The sequence below is a fragment of the Amblyomma americanum genome, chromosome 4 (genome assembly GCF_052857255.1).
Source record: "Amblyomma americanum isolate KBUSLIRL-KWMA chromosome 4, ASM5285725v1, whole genome shotgun sequence".
Classification (NCBI taxonomy): domain Eukaryota; kingdom Metazoa; phylum Arthropoda; class Arachnida; order Ixodida; family Ixodidae; genus Amblyomma; species Amblyomma americanum.
The window spans coordinates 168,288,526-168,294,293 of NC_135500.1; the positions used below are offsets into that span (position 1 = coordinate 168,288,526).

A 5,768-nucleotide genomic window follows, 5' to 3' on the forward strand; every position below is an offset into this window, starting at 1 on the left:
TGCCCTTCCCGAGTTCCCATAGGGCTCATGTGCTGCTCCACGGTGGGCATGGGGCAAGCTCTTTGAGCGTGGCAACGGTGGGCAGTTTGCTCATAATCCGGCGGGAAGTTTATGTTGACGTCAGAAGATCACGTCACCTCTCTTGACAAAAGAGGAATTTTGGCAAACGGGGTATTTTGTGAGACGACTAGCTATATACTATCGCATTAAAAACAAGCATTTTCGTCTACATAGGAGCCATTCGGCGCTCGGGCATCTGCCTTCAGGAAAGGAAGATATGAGCATTGAAGGAATTCAGTGTGCGCCGGCAGTGCATCAGAGCACAAAAGGCAGCCTTCAAGAGTTTATTACAGATGCACTGGGAGCTTTTATACAATACCTGATACATTATGAAGGCTCATGAGAAAATAAGTTTAATAGCTAAAGACAATGCAGACGTACCTGTGGGGCTCAGTGGTCTAGGGGTATGATTCTCGCTTCGGGTGCGAGAGGTCCCGGGTTCAAATCCCGGCTGAGCCCAAAATTTTTTTTTATTACACATCAGGTACACAGAGGTTTGTGGTACATATAGCAAATTTTTGATGTACTAGTATTTCCTCTTTCACATAGGCACCAAAATTCTGATCGCCTTCGACGCTTGTATTAAGTACTTGATCTTCATCGTCGTCTCTAAAATAACTAGCTTTATTGATCGGGGCAGAGAAAAAGCCCGTCCCCCTCGCAACCTTTCGCCAAATTGTCATGCCTTGCATATTGTTGTCAGAGAGGCATTAAATGCGAATTGTTCTGAGTGATTGTGCTTTGTCATGCAGTTTGTGATTCGGTTGCTTCTACCGGCCGTCGAGTCGTTACTGCTGTAGCTCGAAAAAGTAGCAACTGATCACAAGTTTCAGAGCTTTCAATACACAGAAAGACTGGTGTGTTGCATGTCATGTGAACTCTGTTAAGTTTTATGCGGTTCTCCTGTTGTAGTATCCTGTACCAACTAATGCCGTCTAATGCTTGAACTAGTGATTAGAGAAGAGCCTTCGGTGAAATGAACGCCAGCTTTCATGCTACGAATTGATCTATATATAAGTGGAATACAACCTCAAAGGAGTGTTGAAGCCAGAAGAAAAATTGTGATCCTAGGCCCTCTTTAACGTGTGATAAAGACTCATAAATGACTTTTCTTACAGCTTATGTGCCTTACCTACAATTGCGATGGTGCCGCAGGTACTCGCTGCAACTAATTCACGCTGAAGGAAAAGTCCTGTTCACAGCAATGTTGAGGGTGAGTGGTAGAACCTGCAACAGCTTTAATTTTTTTTCTTTTGAGGCGAAATTTTCATTTCTACCGCCAGCTTATGGAGCAAATCAGCGGTGCTTAAATTGCGTAATAAGAGTTGTGTCCATAAAATAAAGATACACATAGCAGCACGGCCGTGAATTATTTTATTCGATAGAGCTTTTAGTCAAAAGTACTCATATCACATAGCTAATCCAGTTTTCCACGCCGTTCTTATAGAACTCTCCCGCCTGCCGAGTAAACCACATCTAAGCTTGTGCCAGCTGGTTGTTATGGGTGAACCGTTATCGGTGGTTGTTATCGGTGAAACGAGATAATTCTTGACAAGAGAAAAGCGAAAGTTGTATCAGCGACTGGTTGGGGCCGAGACGGTCATTCGTAGGACCTGCGACTTGAACTTGCGGGATACATGTGGCTGTTAGTGCCGCGGTGCAGGCAACGGCCTGTTGTACTTGGTCTGAACTGATTGTATGGTGTAACATAGGCAACATAGCACAGTGACATCGTCCCAGCCGGGGATTAACCATGGATGCATGGAGGGGATGGAATGTTTGGAACCTGCCTGTTGTTTAGGTCAGAAAGCCATGTCATGGTGCATACAAACCGCCCGAAGTTGCCAGCAGCACACAGTTTTTAATACTTTCGGCTATTTTCGGTCCAGCTGCTTTCCCGTCCCCAAAAATTAGCCCCTGATTGTAACAAAAGCCTTTTGTCGGGCAGCAGCACTGGGATATTCGCTAATGTCGACCGTGGGACATCGTTCTAGAAAGGTTATCGCTCACTTCATCCGAAGCAAGCGGTGTTAGAGCCCGGTTCACCTACCGAAAATGTTGCCATAATGATAAAAACGGCTCATATAAAAGGCCAGCGGTTCTGTTGTGGGTGTTTCACCTCGCTGGAATCCACGTTGTTTGTTCGAATTTGTCTTGGCAACAAAATGAAGGAAGGCAGAGAGCCAAGCTAGTGGCTGCGATTATTTACCTTTCCCGCTGTACAACACGATATTCACAAAGAGCCAAGTACGAAGCTAATATGTTCGTCCGTTCATTTCAAAGCAGCGATGTAGGAGTTGCAGCATAGTGGACTATCGAAAACTAATGTATTCTCCTTTTTAATATGTTAAACCTACTCACCACAGAGTGTGGCCGATCACGTTTTTTGAAGTTCATGCGTTGTCACAAGAGGACAGCTTGAGGACATGCTAGGTCTTGGGGTAAAAGCTTTTTCTCCGATACGTTGTCGAATTGATGCCTTTGCAGAAAATAGGAAAGGACAATGCAAGCAACAGTCCATTTCTATTTTTCGAAAATATAATTTGTTTTCGCTACCGAGGCAGAGGGTGACGACGAAAAATTTGGAAAGCGCTTTAGCTTCGCCTTTAAGAGCGGAACTCGACCGCGTGTTGCAGAGCTGCCAGGGAGTCCACGGAATGCAATCGCCTTGCCTGTTGGACAAATCATTCTGAAAACAACATCGACGCGGCTCCACACTAGCACTCGAAGACAGCTGCGGTTTCATCACACCTGGGAAGAGAGGAACGACACTACTACGATGCAGAAACGTCGCCTACGCGCGCCATCTGCGAAGGGGTTTTCAGTGGCGGCCACACGATGACACTACGACTGCACGTCAAGCTCGGAGGAAATTTACCGCAAACGCATGGTACTCTCTTAGTTCCGACATCTGTATTTATATGCTCATAATTACTCATGTAGACCTCAGTACAGATCTCGAAGATACGTAAAAAACCCGTGCATTGACTAGACGCGCCTTTATTGATGTTCTAACGTGAAGCCGTCGTTGCGTTCCGTGACACCAGTGTTTTAAAATGTGTTAGGCGAACGTGCATTTCTTCCGCTGCCAAAAGTTCTTGTTTACACTGCATACATCCACGCCTCCTGTAAAAACATGACTTCATGCTATCTAGATGCTTGCGCCATGGATGGTGAATTGCCGCCTGTGCAATACATCAGAGACAATTGACCATTGTTTTCTTCTGTGCATTGATGCTATGTCTTTCTGGGACATATTAAAACAATCAATTAAGAAGGTAACTGACATCACAACCTGCAGTATCCGCTTTTTGCCTGTAGAGAAAAACTGCGCTGTGCCGTATGATCTATATATGTTGCTGGGATTATTTAGTCTCTGGGAGAGCCGCATTATCACGTGGTGACATGTGATGACGGCAGTCGAAGCAGCGATGAAGGCGGACAAAAAGGTCTTCTAAAAGAAAACTGTTTATTGGGCTGACTTGCACCCAAAATGGACCGAATCACTCGGCGGCGGCAAAGCGACAAGCGTGCTAGGCGGTCGTCGAACAGAATGCCCGCCGCTGTCGGCCGTGCTCAATTTAACGCTGATAGCGAACTTTCGAGATAAAGCTTGCAAAGTTACTAGAACATTCCAGAACAACGTAGAATCAGCTCTGCCTGGCTGCGACCAATCGAGATAAATCTAGTCGCGTCTTGCATCGCAAACAAAGCGGTAGTGGTGTGGCGGCAGATTTGAAAAATGAACAAATGCTGCAAATATTCGCGGCAATATGTTGCTGGGATTATTTAGTCTCTGGAAGAGCCGCATTATGGACCGGCATGCCTAATCATCATGGTCGTCGAAATATTTGTTTCGTAAGCAGGGAGCTTTGGTGCGGGAAGTATATGCTGCCCTGCAAGAGCCGCCTATCTGGATGCACGTGTGTGCCTCCCAGATTTTTTATTTTTTGGTAGGCGGGGTCGTGCAGGTGTATGGTGGCCTGGTGTTTTGTGGCGTATGCATGTTTAGATTTTTTGGCATTATTTTCATGCAATGAAGCAAAAAAAAAGAGCCATAGTGGCGGAGTGGAAGCGTCCCCGTCTCGAACTCTGAGGGCCCTGGTTCGATTCCCGGCCTACACCCCGGTTTTATGTTCATTGAGTGTGCGTGTATTTTTACGCAGCCCCCGAATATTTACGGCGCGTGGTGCACACAACTACAACTACTAAGACGCCGACAGCTTTTCAACTGCACGACCTGTACACGCTGTCGCGTAATATTCTCAGAAAGTGCTTATGTGACCCATGTTAGACTGGTCAGAAAGAAGTTAATTTTTGCTTGTTTTTAAACTTTTAAAAGTGCTAAAAGAAATGTCGGTATTTTCGAAAACAACTATCCTTTCGACAGACGTGAAAAGGATGGTTGGCAACGAGCCCAAAATAAAATTAGCACTCCGAAAACAAGGATTTTTTTGCAACCATTCTTCTTTTTACGCTGTCCTACCCGTTAGAAGGGACCGTTGCGATAGCTCACGGGCTCTTGTACTCTACTCTTCAGGATGAGGTTACGGGCTGGAATAAGGTGGTAAAAATTAACGCTTTGTTCTTTTGTTCTCGCCGTCATCCCATATTTTAGCGCTATTACTTTTCAATCATGTTAATCGCAAATTGTCCACAACAGGGTGGCTAAGAGCATGTTCCTCAAATTTGGCACGTTTGCATGTTGGCACTGGGGAAAAATGTCCCCCAGAAACTGCGCATGTACCACGAGAGGCGTCATAAGAGAGCGCTGGGGAATATTTTTCGGCACACAGGGCACTTGACACTTCACTGACATCTTTGAGCACCAGGATATTCTGGCACTGCGCCTGCGTCGGGCAGCTGACTAAGCGGCGAAATTGTCATCTTGCGGTTTTTGGGTAAGAAACCGAACCAACATGCCCCTCAATCATTGGGATTGGTATGTTTTGGAATAGTTTGGTAACAAAAATAGGAACAAAATAAACGATGTAAAAAAAGATCGCGTTTTTGCTTTTCTGTTAAGCAACTTCGTAAACTCATAAATTCTGTATAATAAAAACAAAAGAACACGAGATTGATTTCTTATCTTTTTCATAGCAGTTCACATCAGCTTAGGAAGTGCGTGCGGCCATAAAATATTTTCTTCCAATATTTTCTTCAAATATTTTCCTGCGCCATCAACCTTGCCTAAAGCATTGTGATCTGGCGGACAAATCAGCTCACATAATAACTGACTCGAAGCGAGCCTGTCAATATTACATTACAGGGAGAGTCCCAAAAATGACAGCGGCTCTACTCATACCGTCGGGCCTCTCACCTACACTTCAACGCCCCCATAACATTACTTAGACCCCGGGCCATTCAGGTCTTGAAGGCAACGAGGCGGCAAACGATCTAGCTCGTGAGCTAACAAACCGAGCGGATCCTTGCCCGTACCTCACCCCTCTACCATCAAACTATGGGGAACGGCTGGAGATGCTTAGATTAGATCGTAGAATATATCCCCCTCCCTATATTAAAATCACCACAAAAGAAGCCACATTTTGGAGGCGAATACAAACGAATACCTTCCCTAACCTGTATTTGTACAGCTTCATTCACCCTTCCAAATACCGCCCCTTCTGTCCATGTTGCGGCGATAAGCCTACGCTGTTTCACATTTCTTGGAATTGTCTCCAAAAACTACCTCATTTAAAAACATTACA

General features: G+C 45.2%; 1 non-coding gene across 1 annotated transcript; it reads left to right on the forward strand.

Annotated features, from left to right (window-relative positions):
- The first annotated feature begins 447 nt into the window (after positions 1–447).
- On the forward strand, positions 448–519 carry TRNAP-CGG (transfer RNA proline (anticodon CGG)). The gene has a single exon. It is a non-coding gene; the product is annotated as a tRNA-Pro (tRNA).
- Positions 520–5,768: the final 5,249 nt, after the last annotated feature.